The sequence below is a fragment of the Pelobates fuscus genome, chromosome 4 (assembly GCF_036172605.1).
Source record: "Pelobates fuscus isolate aPelFus1 chromosome 4, aPelFus1.pri, whole genome shotgun sequence".
In the NCBI taxonomy this organism is placed as follows: domain Eukaryota; kingdom Metazoa; phylum Chordata; class Amphibia; order Anura; family Pelobatidae; genus Pelobates; species Pelobates fuscus.
In genome coordinates this window covers 107,159,102-107,177,887 of record NC_086320.1, presented here as the reverse complement: position 1 = coordinate 107,177,887, position 18,786 = coordinate 107,159,102, and positions in this window count along the sequence as shown.

The window sequence follows — 18,786 nt, the reverse complement described above, 5'->3', positions numbered from 1 at the left end:
AAACAGAGTTATTGAAAAAATACATACTAGTGCACCCCTCTGTCTTACTATATAATATAATTAAATTATATACATAATTATATATAGATATCCAAAGAGGTAGCAGCACTCATGGGGTTTAAAAGTTCCAATCTTTATTTATTCCTATTAAAAATTACGATTAACGTTTCAGTCCTCTATATAGGACTTTCTTCAGGATCAATACCTGGTATTCCAATATTTATTTATTCCTATTAAAAAGCACGATTAACGTTTCAGTCCTTTATATGGGACTTTTTTCAGGATCAATACCTGGTATTGATCCTGAAGAAAGTCCCATATAGAGGACTGAAACGTTGATCGTGATTTTTAATAGGAATAAATAAATATTGGAACTTTTAACCCCTTAAGGACCGGACTTTTTTTGCGATGTTGTACATTTGCGACCAGGCATCTTTTTTGTCAGGATCGGGGCAGGGATCCAACACGCAGAGTACAGGCAGTAGAAAGGTACGTATACCGGACCTTAGAATGGCCGGACTAACGTACGGAGATAGAGAGAATGGTCAAAGGCAAGCCGAGGTCGAGGGAACGAGAAGACAGGTAAGCGAGGAACAAGCCGAGTCAAAGGGTAACAGAGATAAGCAGAGTAATACAAACAAGCCGGGTCGAAACCAAAAGGAAAACTGGAATACAAGAGCACTGAGTGACTAGACAGGCTAGAACCACGACAGGGCAATGAGCAAATGGAAGAAGCACTGTTAAATACCCTGGCTCAGGAGAGTAGACACGCCTCCGGCGAGTCCTGATTAGTTTCCAGATAATTGAGTGACAGGTCGGGCCGGGTTGGCGTCATGACGTCGACCGCTGAGCGTCGTGTTACAAAAGGAAGTGAATCCCTCGCGGCCGGCGTGTAAATGACCGGAGGGACCGCGAGGAACGGAGGAAACAGCCTTTCTGGACGGATAAACTTCTAAGTCTCTGCCTCTCACAGAGGTAGAGACTTCAGGTACCCTGACAGTACCCCCCCTCTCAAATACGCCCACCGGGCGGAAGGAGCCGGGACGAGATGGGAAGCGGGAGTGAAACGCCCTGCGGAGGCGAGGAGCATGAACATCCTCTTGAGGTACCCAACTCCTCTCTTCAGGACCATATCCTTTCCAGTCGACCAGATATTGTACTTTCCCCCGGGAGATACGAGAATCGATGATAGAGTTGACCTCATACTCCTCCTGACCCTCCACCTGAACAGGGCGAGGAGAGGATACTGTGGAGGAAAATCTGTTGCAGACTAGCGGTTTCAGCAATGAAACATGAAAGGAGTTAGGGATGCGTAAGGCAGATGGAAGAGCTAGACGATACGCAACTGGGTTAATTCGAGTCAGAACCCTGTAAGGTCCAATATAACGAGGAGCGAACTTCATGGAAGGCACTTTTAAACGAATGTTTCTAGTACTCAACCATACTCTATCGCCTGGAACAAAAACCGGAGCTGACCTTCTACGTTTATCAGCGTGTTTCTTAACCAGCATAGAATTGTGCAGAAGAATTTGTCGAGTCTGATCCCACAACTTCCTCAAATTGGCAACATGAACATTGACCGATGGTACCCCTTGGGAAGGAGAAGCCGAGAGAAGAATGGATGGATGAAAGCCATAATTCATGAAGAGGGGCTTGAATGAGTAGAATCACAAATGAGATTGTTGTGCGCGAACTCCGCCCAAGGAATCAAACCGACCCAATCGTCCTGGTGTTCAGAAACAAAACAACGTAAATATTGTTCAATCTTTTGGTTGGTGAGTTCAGCAGCTCCGTTAGACTGAGGATGATAGGCGGAAGAGAAATTCAACTTGATACCCAGTTGAGAGCAGAAGGATCTCCAAAAACGAGAAACAAATTGGGAACCTCTGTCAGATACAATTTGGGAGGGTATCCCATGTAAACGAAAAATCTCCCTTGCGAATATCTCTGCCAATTCGGGAGAAGACGGAAGTTTAGGCAGAGGAACGAAGTGAGCCATCTTAGTGATTCTGTCAACTACGGTGAGGATAACCGGCTGTTTTTTAGATATAGGTAAATCGACAATAAAGTCCATAGCCAGACAGGACCATGGCTTTTCTGGAACCTCTAAGGGATGCAGAAATCCACATGGAAGCGTATGGGGTTGCTTGGTCTTAGTACAAACCTCACACGCACCGATGAAATCTTTAATATCCCTACGTAAAGCAGGCCACCAGAAGTCTTTAGAGATCAAAGCGCACGTCTTGCGAATACCAGGATGTCCAGCCACCTTGCTGTTATGGAAACATTGTAACAGTTCCAGTTGAAGAGCAGGAGGAACGAAATGTCGACCCCCGGGAGTCTGTTTAGGGGCTAGATGTTGCAGCTTTAAGATCTCGGCAAGTAACGGAGAGTGAATCCTGAGATTCGTGTTAGCGATAATATTGCATTTCGGAACTATAGAGGAAAGAACAGGTTCAGATATAGTAGAAGGTTCATATTGGCGAGACAAAGCATCAGCTTTGGAGTTCTTAGAACCAGGTCTATAAGTAAGCACATAATTGAAGTGGGTCAGGAACAAGGACCAACGAGCTTGTCTGGCGGACAGTCGCTTAGCCTCCCCAATATAGGACAAGTTCTTGTGATCTGTTAAAATGGTAACAGGATGTAAGGTACCCTCCAATAAATGTCTCCACTCCTTCAAAGCCATAATGACCGCTAATAATTCCCTGTCACCGATGTCATATCTGCTCTCAGGACCAGACAGTTTCTTGGAAAAAAAACCACAAGGGTGTAGTGGTTTGTCCACCCCTAACCTTTGCGACAGAATAGCACCTACGCCTGTCTCAGAGGCATCGACTTCGAGTAGGAACGGCAGAGTCGTATCAGGATGGACTAAAATTGGAGCAGAAGCAAAAAGTTCCTTGAGAGTCTTGAAAGCAACGAGAGCTTCAGTAGACCAAGTCTTAGTGTCAGCCCCCTGTCTGGTCATATTGGTAATAGGCGCAATAATAGAAGAGTATCCCTTAATGAAGCGCCTATAATAATTGGAGAAACCAATAAACCTCTGAATAGCCTTGAGTCCCTTAGGCAATGGCCACTCTAGAATAGACTGGAGTTTGTCGGGATCCATCTTAAAGCCCTCTCCATAAATCACGTAACCAAGAAAGTCTATCTGAGACTGGTCAAAACTACATTTCTCCAATTTGCAGTATAACCCATGTTGAAGAAGTTTGTGTAATACCTTTCTGACTTGTCTGTGGTGGGTCTCAATCTCTCTAGAGTGTATAAGTATGTCGTCCAGGTACACAATAACACAATCATGTTGAAATTCCCTAAGAACTTCATTAATCAAATCCTGAAATACTGCCGGTGCATTACAAAGACCAAAAGGCATGACCGTGTACTCATAATGCCCATAACGGGTATTGAACGCTGTCATCCACTCGTGTCCTTGCTGGATTCTCACCAAGTTATATGCCCCTCTGAGATCCAACTTGGTGAAAATTTTAGAGCCCTTTAGACGATCAAACAGCTCGGTAATCAAGGGGATCGGATAGGCATTTCTGATGGTTATTTTATTTAAACCTCGGTAATCAATGCAAGGTCTTAGGGAACCATCCTTCTTTTTAACAAAAAAAAACCCAGCCCCGGCAGGAGAAGAAAATCTCCTAATGAATCCTCCCGAATATACTCCTCAAGAACTGAATTCTCTTTGGTGGATAGAGGATATACATTGCCCCTCGGAGGCATGGTGCCAGGTAGTAGATTAATTTTACAATCAAAAGTCCTGTGTGGAGGTAGAGTATCGGCATTCCTTTTGTCGAATACTGCTTTTAAATCCAGGTACAGAGGCGGTATCTGTATATCTGTAGACTGGATAGAACTACCTGGTGTGTGAATTACACCCAATGGAGAAACCCTCCGTAAACACTTCTCCTGGCAAGCCTGGCCCCATGAGAGTATCTCCCCTAACTCCCAATCAATTATAGGGTTATGTTTCTTTAACCATGGGTAACCCAGGACTATGGGAACAGAAGGGGACGAAATAAGCATAAGCGATAAGTTTTCCTCGTGTAAGATACCAACAGTTAAGTTAACGGGTATGGTTTCACGAGAGATAACAGGCTCAAGTAAAGGTCTACCATCTATGGCCTCAACGGCCAAGGGTGTATCCCTTAACTGGGATGGGATAGTGTGTTTAGTAGCAAAGGCCTGGTCGATAAAATTCTCAGCAGCTCCGGAATCTATCAAAGCCATGGTCTTTAGTACTCCCTTCTCCCAAGTTAAAGAAACTGGTAGCAGAAGCCTGTGATCTTTATAATTATGAGTAGAGGACAAAATAGAAACACCCAAGGCCTGTCCTCTAGAGAAACTTAGGTGCGGGCGTTTCCCGAGCGATTAGGACAATTCAGGCGCAAGTGACCTCTGACTCCACAATACATACACAATCCCTCCCTTCTCCTGTACTGTCTTTCCTCTTCCGAGAGGAGAGTATTGCCTATCTGCATAGGTTCAGGAAACAGTGAGGTAGTGGAATCAGGACTTTGAAATGCGGGAGCTAATTTAAAGGAAGGTCTAAAGTTCCTCTCTCGAGTGTTCTGTCTCTCTCTTAGACGCTCATCAATACGAGAAATGAACGAAATTAAATCCTCCAAATTTTCAGGAAGCTCTCTAGTAGCAACCTCGTCAAGGATTACATCTGATAGCCCGTTCAAAAATACATCTATATAAGCCTGCTCATTCCACTTAACTTCTGCCGCCAAAGACCTGAACTCTAGTGCATAATCCACAAGTGTTCGGTTCTCTTGTCTCAGGCGCAAAAGTAATCTAGCTGCATTGACCCTTCTACCAGGGGGGTCGAAAGTTCTTCTAAAGGCAGCTACAAAGGCATTATAGTTATATACTAACGGGTTATCATTCTCCCATAATGGGTTGGCCCATCTCAGAGCTCTCTCAATGAGTAAGGTGATAATAAATCCAACCTTCGCCCTATCTGTAGGATAGGAGCGAGGTTGCAATTCAAAGTGGATACTGATCTGGTTTAAAAAACCACGACACTTCTCAGGTGAACCACCATAACGTACTGGTGGGGTAATACGGGACGAGGCACCTACAGTGGCTACCTCTAAGCCTGAACTCACAGGGGAAATAGAAGTAGTACGCGTCTCCTCTGGTGGGTTATTAGCACGAGATAATAAGGCCTGTAGTGCTAGGGCCATCTGATCCATTCTGTGTTCCATGGCTTCAAATCTAGGATCGGAAGGACCAAGCTGACTGTTTGTACTTGCAGGATCCATTGGCCCTGTCGTAATGTCAGGATCGGGGCAGGGATCCAACACGCAGAGTACAGACAGTAGAAAGGTACGTATACCGGACCTTAGAATGGCCGGACTAACGTACGGAGATAGAGAGAATGGTCAAAGGCAAGCCGAGGTCGAGGGAACGAGAAGACAGGTAAGCGAGGAACAAGCCGAGTCAAAGGGTAACAGAGATAAGCAGAGTAATACAAACAAGCCGGGTCGAAACCAAAAGGAAAACTGGAATACAAGAGCACTGAGTGACTAGACAGGCTAGAACCACGACAGGGCAATGAGCAAATGGAAGAAGCACTGTTAAATACCCTGGCTCAGGAGAGTAGACACGCCTCCGGCGAGTCCTGATTAGTTTCCAGATAATTGAGTGACAGGTCGGGCCGGGTTGGCGTCATGACGTCGACCGCTGAGCGTCGTGTTACAAAAGGAAGTGAATCCCTCGCGGCCGGCGTGTAAATGACCGGAGGGACCGCGAGGAACGGAGGAAACAGCCTTTCTGGACGGATAAACTTCTAAGTCTCTGCCTCTCACAGAGGTAGAGACTTCAGGTACCCTGACATTTTTACACTTTTGTGGTGTTTGTGTTTAGCTGTAATTTTCCGCTCTCTCATTTACTGTTCCCATACAAATTATATATTGTTTTTTTTCAGGACAAAAGGGGCTTTCTTTACATACCATTATTTATATAATCTCATGTAATTTAATTTTTAAAAAATGAAAAAATATGATGAAAAATTGAAAAAAATACATGTTTTTTGACTTTTATGTGAAAAATCTTTTACTCATCTACAAAAGCGAATGAAAAAAACTGCTAAATAGATTCAAAATTTTGTCCTGAGTTTAAAAATACCCAGTGTTTTTTTTTATAAATTCTTTATTTTTGTAGTGCAGGTACATACAGCGGTTCATATAAGCGCCACAACAGCGTAACATAAGTTGCTTCTGCGGTAGACAGTGGCAAGATAAGTTGCACAAATTTTACATTATAATAAACGTTGATGTAACCAAGTAAGATAAATTTAAGTATACATAACATGAGTTGATATTGCTTTTCTCGTCATATTTAAGGGTATAAGGTGAGTCTGCCCTAAGTCGCCAGCTTGTTGTGATAATAAGATGGTTAACATAAAGTGAAGCAAAGAAAATTAAAAGGGAGCAAATCTCTACGCTCGGTAGTGGTAGGCTAGATACCTTGGTGGTGTTCATAGTTGGCCTGCGTGTAAGGTGTATACCAGGCGAGAAGCTCTAGTGTGGGCTAGTTGAGACCCGAGTAATGTAAATATAACGAGAGAGAAACTAGAGTTGGTGCAGCCTTTTATGCTAACCGCGGGCTATGGTAGGCCATAACCTGTGTGTCGTGGTGTGTTTTGGCTAGGCCGGGCTAATACAGGTCGTATATGTGGCTCTGCATGACATGCCAGTGGAACTAGGCGCGACTAGGGGTATCAGGAGTTAAATGTAATCTTGGCAAATCAAACTATATTAGAGACAATCTGTGCTATGCTAGACTAGGCTAGGCCACTACCGGTCGTGTGCATAACAGAGCACATCTTGTCGGTGGTGTTAGGAGTGTCAGAAATTAGACGTATTCCCGATGAGGTATATATGGTAGAAAAGAGAGCGGAAATGCTGTAGATCAAGCGAACTTGTAACCAATATAAAATTTAAAAACTAAACAGAGCTGTAACTCTAAACGGGGGGTCCCGTGGTCCACATCAGAGAGCATTAGTAAGCCAACATGCTGACTGCCACCGAAGTGTGGTAAACTTTGAACATGCATTATATATCTGTTTAGCCCCTTTGCTCCAGGGCAGGGCATCTTACATTACATTACATGCTAGGTAGATGAGGTAAGCGGTTATACTTTGATTGTCTAAGCTAGTTCAGCGGTCATAGAGTGTGTTATGCAAGTTAATAGTATTGCACTGATAGGTGTACACGTTGAGACATTGTGTGTTGCCTGCAAGGTCATATCTTGACGTGGTGTATTGCTAGCATTCAAACATGTTAACAAGACTTTGCACAAGATTACACAGCTGGAAACCTAGGGAGGTCCCGGAATCACCGAGGTGCTCCATAGGAAGGACCGGTACAAGATTGCTTAGTAGCGTAAAGGAAAATAAAATAAAAATAAAATAATGAGGTGAGAGACAAAAACGAAAAATCAATATACACTAATTACTGGTAACGGCTACGTGAGTTCGGCAGGGGCTTGTTAGTGTCCTCCGGCGTTAGAGGTGTGCAGCGTGGCTAGCAGAGCTGCAGGGAGTTGTTCTGCCGTTAGCTACCTATGCCCTTGTCATTGGCTGACCCCCGGTGTGGATGTGTGGTGAGTCGTGCTCCCCATCTCAGGGTGTCTGAGCCGTCCAGCAGTGGTTTAGTCCAGATATGGGGTTACAGTGTCTCTACTAATTGGGGCGTCTAAGGGCCTTCCAGAGAGCCGCCAGGGATGACTGCAGCCTCTAGGTGGTTACCGTTGCATAGGAGTCCGGCGTTGTGCCCGAGGGGAAGAATGGTGTGATCCTCGCTGGGTCCCAGCTGCAGGTGGTAGAAGAGGGGGTAAGAGGTCCCCCCTGAGAGAGTGAGTCCTGCGGTAGGCCCAGCCTTTTTAGCAGGGCTGCGGCCTCTTGGATGTCGTGGAGTTGGTGTGTGCCTGCCCCCTGTTGAATTAGGAGAGTTCGAGATAGTCGCCAGCGGTACCCAACCTTGTGGCGTTAGCGGTCGGAGCGACCGGCGCCAGGCTAAAGTGCCACTGGATAAGTCCGCGAAGAACGTCAGCTCCATGGATTCAAATAGGAGAGGCGTTTTTCCTCGCAGAGCCGTGAGTACAGCCGCTTTTTCTCGGCCATTTCGGAACGTTAGTATGACGTCCCTGGAGGCTGTGGCTGGTGCCTTTGCGGGCTTGGGAATCCGAAAGAGGTCTACAGGGTTGATCTCTTTGGCTTGCTTGGCCGGCAGGATGGTTGTTATCAGGCGTTTTATGACTTGTGGCAGCTCGTTTTCTGGCACTGCCTCAGAGACCCCCCTAATTTTCAAGTTGTGTCTTCGTCTGGAGTCCTCTTGTGCCGCGGAGCGGCTTTCTAGCTTCTGGGTCTGTAGTTGGACGTCGTGCATTGCCTGTTGCAACGCGGTGATGCTCTGTGCTTGAGCTTGTGTGGATCCTTCAAGCGTGCCGATGCGGCCTGTCAGACCCTGTAAGTCGTTTCGCAGGGCCGTTACATCCGCAAGGATATTTCTCTGCAGGTCCGCTAAAAGTGTTTTGAGGATCGCCGTGGTGACCGGCTCGGAATCTGCTCCCTTTGTGTTACGTTTAGGTGCTTTCGTTGGGGCAGGGGCAGGTAGATGTTCCTCCTCTGCTTCCTCAGACAGGTCCTCCGAAAAATCGGAGCAGCCGCCATGCAGAGCCGCCATGTTGGGCCCACAGGCGTAGCTTGCTTGCCGCCACATTTCCCCGATCGTGAGCCCTGAGGTGGGCTTGCCCGGTACTGTTTTTTTGGTTTTTCGTCCCATGTAATCTCGGGGACCTTTCCTGCCGATTAAGGGTGAGGGGGTGTGGGTTAGTCGTTAATTTCTCCGGTTGAAGCACGGAGCTACAGGCACATGCGACCGTTCTCCTCGGCGCTCAGGCTCCGCCCCCCAAAAATACCCAGTGTTTACATGCTTTTTGCTATTTTTTTGCATGTTATAGGGCTATAAGTACAAGTAGGATATTGCGGTTTCAAAACATACATTTTTAAAATATATCAATAGTGACATTGTAACACTATTATCTGTCATAAATCTCTGAATAACATCCCACATGTACATATTTTTTTTTAAAGTAGACAACCCAGGGCATTCAATATGGGGTATGTCCAGACTTTTTTAGTAGCCAGTTAGTCGCAAACACTGGCCAAAGTTTGCGTTCATACCGTATATACTCGAGTATAAGCCGAGTTTTTCAGCCCATTTTTTGGGCTGAAAAACCCCAACTCGGCTTATACTCGAGTCACTGTCTGTATTATGGCAATTTGCATTGCCATAATACAGACCGGGGGAGAAGGGGGCTGGCAGAGCTGTAACTTACCTGTTCTGCAGCTCCTGTCAGCTCTCTCCTCCTCTGCGCCGTCCGTTCAGCACCTCGGTCAGCTCCCAGTGTAAGTCTCGCGAGAGCCGCGGCTCTCGCGAGACTTACAGTGTGAGCTGATAGAAGGAGCTGCACGGATGGCGCAGAGGAGGAGAGAGCTGACAGGAGCTGCAGAACAGGTAAGTTACAGCTCTGCCAGCCCCCCTCTCCCCCCCACTGAACTGCCACTGGACCACCAGGGAAGGAGCCCCCCTCCCTGCCATATATCAAGCAGGGAGGGGGGACGAAAAAAAAAATATAAATAAAATAAAAAATAATAATAATAAAAAAAAAAATTAATAACAAAAAAAGGGGGATAAGGACCACTATGGGAGGGAGGGGGGGGGGATAAGGACCACTATTGGAGGGAGGGGGGTATAAGGACCACTATGGGAGGGAGGGGGGTATAAGGACCACTGTGGGAGGGGGTGGGATAAGGACCACTATGGGAGGGAGGGGGGTATAAGGACCACTATGGGAGGGAGGGGGGGGGTATATGGACCACTATGGGAGGGATGGGGGGGATAAGGAACACTATGGGAGGGAGAAGGGGGATAAGGACCACTATGAGAGGGAGGGGGTGGGATAAGGACCACTATGGGAGGGGAGGGGGAAGTAAGGACCACTAGGGGAGGGTAAGGACCACTAGGGGAGGGGAGGGTAAGGACCACTAGGGGAGGGGAGGGTAAGGACCACTAGGGGAGGGGTGAGTCAGGACCACTGGGGGGGGGTGAAGGAACACGGGGGTGGGGAGGTAAGGACCACTGAGGGAGGAGGAGGGGAAGTCAGGAAATATCCTTGCACCGGCCCTGCACACACTGCATTCACACACTGCATTCATACACACACACACTGCACTCATACACACACGCTGCACTCATACACACACACATACGCACACACTGCATTCATTATACACACACTGTAAATAAATATTCAATTAATATATTTTTTTTAGGATCTAATTTTATTTAGAAATTTACCAGTAGCTGCTGCATTTCCCACCCTAGTCTTATACTCGAGTCAATAAGTTTTCCCAGTTTTTTTGGATAAAATTAGGGGCCTCGGCTTATATTCGGGTCGGCTTATACTCGAGTATATACGGTATTTGTTTGTGTGTGAAAAAAGTAAAAAACTAAATTGAACGCTAATTTTGGCCAGTGTTTGTGACTAAGTGGTTACTAAAAAAGACTGGACATACCCCATTTGCAATACCTTGGGTTGTCTTCTTTTGCAAATGGTATGCCATCATGGGGGTAATTCTCATTCCTGGGCTACCATACGCTCTCAAAGGCACGTAACCAACCTGGCCATTTTCAATGTAAAAATATTTGACCCATATATTTGACCCTGTAACTTTCAAAAACGCTATAAAACCTGTACATGGGGGGTACTGTTATACTCAGGAGACTTTGCTGAACACAAATATTAGTGTTTCAAAACTGGAAAATGTATCACAACAATTATATCATCAGTAAAAGTGCTGTTTGTGTGTGAAAAATGCAAAAAAAGTCACTTTCACTGACAATATCATCGCTGTGATATGTTTTACTGTTTTGAATCACTAATATTTGTGTTCAGTGAAGTCTCCCGAGTAAAACAGTACCCCCCATGTACAGGTTTTAGGGTTGGCAGGCAGGTCCCTTAAATTGCAATCAATAAAATAACTTCATTATGTAAAAATATGACATAAATACGCACGTAGAATTTAAATATATATGCATATTTATATATTTGAAGTCTACGTGTATATTTATATAATTATTTATGTAATTTTGTATATGGACATATGAATAGTTCGTATTCTTTTTATTTATTTATATATACATAGATATATATACAATTTCATTCTAAGTGTATTTTGATATAAATATATATATATTAATATCAAAATACAGTTAGAATAAAATTTCGTATAGATATATATATATTTTTTAATTTTTTATTATTATTTTTAATTTTTTTAATTTAATTTAATTTACTTATTATTTTTATTTTATAATAGTATATATATACAATATATATAGTTATTATATATATTATATATATACGTGTGTAATTATAAGTGTATTTTTATATTAATATATGTACATATTAATATAAAAATACACTTAGCATGACATTATATATATGATATATAGACATATATTATATAGGTATAATATATGTCTATATATCATATATATATACACATATATAATAATATTTTTTTATTAACTTTAACTTTAAATTTTTTTAATGATTTTACAGCAGCAGGGAGACTGCCTGTCAGCACAGACAGTCCCCCTGCAGGCAGACACTAGGACACCTATTGTGACCATGTGGTCGCCCTGTTGGGCGATCACATGGCCACAGGGGTCCTAATTTGCCATGGGGAGACTGTCTGGGCTGCAGGCAGTCTCCCCACAACGGGAGCACCGCCGATTGCCGCCGGGGGAACGACGGCGATCGGGTAAGTACATTTTAAATTAAGGACGGTTCAGGACCGTCGTCGGTCGGCAATGGGAAAATGCCGATGACGGTCCTGAACCGTCCCGCGTCCTTAAGGGGTTAAACTCTGTGAGAGCTGCTACCTCTTTGGATATCTGGATAACCTAGCCCTGGCTTAGCACCCGGCAAACAAGGGACATTTACAGCGTGAGTGCAAGAGATTTTTCTTTTTTCTTCATAATTATATATATATATATATATATATATATATATACACTCTGGGTGCTGGATACTGTGCAAAACATATGGCAACTATTAAACACCGGGGCTAGTTTTTCCTTTACTTATTTTCAAAACAAATATGTTTTGGCAAATTATACATTCTAGCTGTCTTTACTTATTTTTTTAACTTCTGTTAAGTCACGTTTATGCTGTGTGAGTCTTAAATGGTTTCCTACTCCAACACGTCTTATCTGTTCCCTTCCTTTAAGCAGGTGCTATATAGATATTTGTCCTGAGTTAAACAATTATTTTTTTTACTCCTTTTCTTTTTCACTTTTGCATTGACTTGGTATAAAACTATAATAGCATTTACTAGAACAATTGGCGCCATGATGTCTGCAAATTTAAACAGTATATAAATAGTACAATAGTACATTTACTACATATAATATAGCGGAGCTCAATTTCTTCCATTATCTGTGATCCACTGCATCAACATTTTGACACGCAACTGCATATAGAAATTATCAGCTCATGCAAAGTGCACCCATTTTAAAGTGCCATTTTACAAAAGCACAGATCATTACTTTTCGCCCAGTATTCATTTTTCGGAATGCGCCACCAGACTTTTAATACTGTAAATTTCCATGACAATTAGATCTGCAATATGTTGATTGAGAAGTTTATTAGATTTGATACAGCCTGGGAAAAGAAAATGTTTAACATATGTCTAGACATATTCCTATGCAGCTTGATTCTGGGTTCTCACAGAATGACCAAATATGTTCACATCTAATTACCAATATTAATGCAGCATGACAACAAGCAGCAGCACTGAAGGGCTTTGTTTTACAAGAAGCTAAAGTTTATATTTTAAAATAGATTGAACCCCCCCCCCCCATATTTATTAAAATTTAGTTTTTTGCATTTCAAACATATGACATCCCATGTAAAGGCATACATTCAGATTGTATTTATAAAGCTAATGGTCATGTAGGTATGTTTATTACAACTGCTAAATATATTATGCAAATAATGTGTAAAGAAGCACAGAAAAAAAAACCCATCAAAAATGTAATGGATTAAATATATTTAAATTAATACATTTCTACACGGCGCTTTAATATTCACAACTACGGAACTTATTAGAATGCATGTCAAAACTCCGAGCTCTTCCTATATTTTTGTTTCAATCCCTCAGACAACAAACTGCATAAGACAAGAGTGCATTGATTTTACAGAGTGTATTGTAGCTTTGCAGCTGCAGTTGTATTGAATAAATAAAGCTTACATTTTAGAAACCATTGCTAATTCCACTGAAATCTCCTCATTTTACCAATTTCTCCAATATGGCAATTGTGGATCTGCCAGTTGCTTTCGATATAGTAGGCTGCTATTTTGATTTTTTTTTAAATGCCCATTGCAATATGTTCATAGTACCATATTCACTCAGGTCCTACAAGGCTGTTTTTTTTACTCAGCGGAAGGTAAATTATGTTAATGCTTCTTGGGATTGCTGATATTACACAACAATTTGTTTAGAAGAAATAACCATGATTAGTATGTCTTTTATTCACTATAAGTGAGCTAATATTACTTTAGACTTACATAATAAAATGAAAATGTATGTTAAAGGGACTCTATAGTATGTCCCTGCAAGCTGAGCAATGAAAACGCTGCCTTTTCAGAGAAATGCATTTACATTGCTGCCTAGTAACACCACTAGTTGCTGTCTCTCAGACAGCCACTAGAGGGGAGTCCTATGTCAGTGCACTGTGTACAGTACCTACTTTCAGTGTCTCCACGGCTTGCGTAGAGATGCTGAATGTTCTCTAAAGAGATGCATTGATTCAATGCATCACTGAAAGGAGATGCTGTTTGGCACAGTGCAGAGTTTTGCTCACGAATGCTCAATAGGGAATACATTGGATTGGCTGAGATCGTCAGGATTGATTATCTCAGCAATGGAGGTGGAACTAGCCAAAGTGAGACTGGCCCGGCGATGGTGAAAACGTAAATTAATTACCTTTTGTCTTCAATCTGAGGTGGGCCTGCGACCTAAAAAGCTAGTCCAACACTATCGTTTTAGGAATACATGTGTGTATTCTTAACACTATAGTGTTCCTTTAAATTTGATTGTGTTACCCAAACTTCCTTATAGGCCAAAGTGCATCTTTTCTTTATTTCAGGAAAATAAAACATATGTATTCTATACTTCAGTTTAGTAAATGAAATGTAGCTGTTGCCAATTTACATTTATGGATCACTTTAATTTTGGAATTGAAATAGGAAAGATATTAAAGAGGGCTAATATAGTCTTGTAACTTAAATCTGAAAAAAAATAGTTTTTGAAAAAAAATAGTTTTACACACATTAGTTGTTAATTGTGTAAGAGACTAGCTGCACATTCTCAATATCCATTCTAGGCAAATACCACGTGGTACTGTGACATTCCTTCTGTATTAAATGACAGGTATTTAAGTTATTTATCCACAATGGAATTGTTTACCGTATAACTCAGAGCCTGAGTCTTACAGGTTAATATGTCTGTTGACATGTTGACATGTCTGTCTATATAGCTCGATGTTGAGAACTCTGTGGGTTTGAATAAAAGCTGTAACATTGTAACCAATATTTCAATGAATTAACATTGTTAATTGTTAAAATGTTATGTAAGAGTGCGGTGCAATAATGCAACAGTTTAAACCAGTTTTTCTTTCTTACTCTGATACCTCTTTAATAAACAGAGTCTTGAGTACTCATTCTATCTGTGATGGTTATAGGGAAAATTGAGAAAAGATGAGTAAGCACTAATTGTGCACAAAGCGCTACCACATATTTATTTGAAGAACAAGTGAAATACAAAGGTTTTGGGCAAAGCCCTTTATCAATGCATCTTGTTTTTTTTCTAGTTTTGTTTTCTTAATTTATATAAAATATAGAATTTCTAAGTTTTATTTATGAGTAAAATTTATAAATAATAAAAAAAACATCTTCCGTTTACAATTTGATTGTACAGTGGAGTTAATAAATCTAACTTTAAGAAATGCATCACTCTGTAATGGAAGAGTCCAGGAAATATGGCCTGAATGGATAATGACAGAAGATCCACAATCCAAGCAAGAAGGACAAACAGAATCAAAACAGAGAATGCATCCGATTTCTTGCCGAATCAAAGAGATTTTTTTTTTTTTTTTTATCTCTGAAGCTTCAGTACATATGAAATGTTATCTATTTTGAAACCGAAAACGGAGTCAAATAAGAATGGTAAAGGCGAATTTGAATTGATTCACCACCAATCCAAGAGATTTTAGAAAGCACACCACAAAATCAATTTGCCAACACAACATCCAGGCTTCAGAGCAGAAATTCAAAACCTTGTTGAGATAGACAATACAAAGAACCACTCTTGATTGCAAATAAAACATAACTGGCTTTAGGAGCTTGGTGAAAGAGACTGAAAGGAAAGCAAAAAATTGTAAAGTCGATCACTCCTTAAAACAAATGAAGGAAAATACGTGTGTCTTCCTTGGATTGGAATTAAATGGTAAATACCATGGAGATACAGATGGGTGGAACCTTCGTTCTCGAAATGTTGGTAAACTATATACGTGTTAAGGTATTGCATATTTATAATGGTGTGAAAGTCGTCTTTCTGGCAAGAATGTATTTCTGAACAATATATGAGGGTCCATCGATGTTCAATGGCACCTTTGGCCAAACGGTTCTGAATCTCTAAATCAACTAAACAACATTATTCCATAGAAGTTTGAATTGGGTATGGTGGGAACACCTGTTTAAGTGGAGAAGTGAGCTCAATCATATAACCTTGGACCGTTTGTGCTATTCAGGTGTCTAATGAAATCCCTGCCCAATAATGGAAAAAAAAATCTGACAGTGAAGACTACTGTTTACAAACGTTCAACTTACCTAAGGAAAATTTGATTCTGTAACATTGATGAGTACCTCAGCCTTGGCTCATTCCCTGCTTTAGTTGGACCATCTGTTGATTACATACATCCTGGTAAAAGGACTTGGTTGAAATGATCTTGTATATATGGGTCAGAATCAGTTGGTGGCACTGTCCCTCTCCAACTAATGTCTTGAATCGAAAAAAACATTTCAAGTGGTCCAAAATTTGTTCATATGGCATTTTGGATTAGACAAGTTTCATCCATGCAAATGATTCAGGAAAAGGATTACAACAAACCAATGGGGTGCAAATATAGGCCAATCAGTGTTCAGCAAAATATTATTATGTATCATTTGCTCATTTTCACAGTATTTTCTTCACAGATCAAATGAGAAAAAGTAACCAAAAGAGGGAAAAACCTCCCACCTGAAGTGTCATTTAAAAAAAAAAAAAACTATTTGCCCGCTACCAAATAGTAAAAAAAAACTGTATCAACAACTTTTCAATGTTGAATCTGATAAGGTCATTCATTGGTCAATATATCCACCTTAAATAGAATCATATCACCTTGATATTTTCAATGAAAAGTAAATATCAGTTTCAGTATTCAAACCAATAATTATCAGCATATAATATGCCTTAATGGCATCTATTTAATCACTCTGAAGATGATTAGATCTAATTACATTAAGACGAATGTAGTGGTAGAACACAGCAATAATTAAACGGGGTTCACTCAAATTGATACCTGTGGGCAATGAAAACAGATTTCCAACTTCAGACCAGTGTGCATCCTATAGTCACAGACTCTGCAACTGCATCTTCATAAGAAAAAAGCCTGCAAAGCACCTTAAAATGACTATGGTGTATCTTCCTAGTCACGAATACTACTATATTCTTGGTTATATAATAATCTTTTTGCTAGTCCATTTTCTTCTTGTTTATTACACATTAAACTGAAAAAGCCACATGGATCAATACTCTCATCTGTTCTAAAACTGGAGCAGCCAATAAAAAGATGAAACGCTTAATCTGACATCACCACATATACATTAACTTTGCTTTGGATTGGTTCTCTTGCTGCTATGTATTTCTTACTGTTATTGAGCCGAGCAAGGAAAGTCTTAAGCAAATAAGAAGCATCTAGTCATATAATAAAATTAAGTTTAAAATATCCCTGACATTATCTAGAGAGCATGGAGGAGTGAGCAGGTAGACATATGTCTTGTATGTTGAAGGAACAAAAGAGACCAGTTAACTGTGTCCTTCTATAAGGAGTCTGGAGTTTATTTTGCATTTATTCTTCTAGAAAACTGTTTACAATCTGCACAGGCTATTTAATAATTGGGAAAGATTATTATTCCTGGGCAACTCAGATTGAAACTTTAGACCTCATCTACACAAGAGCAATTTACCCATACAATTATTAGAAATTAAAATGTGTAAAAATATAATCATAGTGGCGGCAGCAATTTTACCACTACTCCCACAATTTTCTGTTCAAAAAAAGCGTGCAATAGAAATTAGTCTTACATGAAAAAAATTCTCTACTCAAAAATAGTCAACAGAATAGTAAAACGGGTGATGGTTTACTTTGTTTTAATGAGCATCACACCCACTTGATTTGAAAGCTCTGCAAGATAGCAAGTGCAACAGTTTTTTTTTGTATTTTGTTTTGTTTGTTTGTTTGCTTTTTTTATTTAGTTAGGACCTCACTAGATTTTAACATGTCTTTACATAGTAATAACTTGGATAAATGAGATTTTATGCAATACAAACCATGCTGCAATGTGACAAACACATGTTAAGAAAGTCTAACAGGAGCAAGGACAACAACATTACTTAAAGGGCCACTCCAGGCACCCAGACCACTTCTGCCCATTGGAGTGGTCTGGGTGCCAACTCCCACTACTCCTAACCCTGCAACTGTAATTATTGCAGTTTTTTATAAACTGCAATAATTACATTGCAGGGTTAACTCCACCTCTAGTGGCTGTCTACTAGACAGCCACTAGAGGTCATTTCATGATTTCTAGCAAGGATTTTCCTTGCTAGAGTGTCGCTGGATGTCCTCACGCTATGTGAGGGCCTCCTGCGTCGCTCATTTCCCCATAGGAAAGCATTGAAATTGCGCATTAGGTCTCCTCGGCCGGTGGGCGGGATCAGTCTCGCCCACCGGCCGACAGAATCAGAAGGAGGAGCGTATATACATTGTAAATGGCACGCAGCCATCAACATTTATGACTGTTGATATCTATTTGGCAAATTGTTTAGTTTCACATATGTAAAAATGCATAAAAATACAGGACCAGCACACACCTTTTCCATAGAATATCCACACTGTGATGCCACACGAATCAGGGAGACAAATGATCCCTTGAGAAAGGCTCTTGTGTGAGCCCAAAGGTTTCCATTGCACTCTAATAAAGTCTGCATTTTGGGGATCCTATGTGTAGCCAGACGTCTGTTCTCTACATTTAGTATCACATGTTCATGCAGTTTTTTTCACATATTGAGTCAGACTTAAAATGTTTTCAACTTTGTGAATTTTAGTAATAGTGTGTAGATTTTTGCATTGCAAATTTACCATAGTGTAGGCAACTACAAAAATTGATAAAATCTTTAGAAAATATGAAAAATATGTAACCTTGTGGTATGAAATCACAAAAATATTAATTAAAGTGGCAATCTAGGCATTTTAACCACAACAGTTTATGGTCTCTCTGATTTTATCAAATTCTTTAAAAGCAGTGTTACAAAAAAATAAAATGTTCCCTTTCACCAGAATGTTCCCAGTATTGTAATGAGGAACTTAATTTACT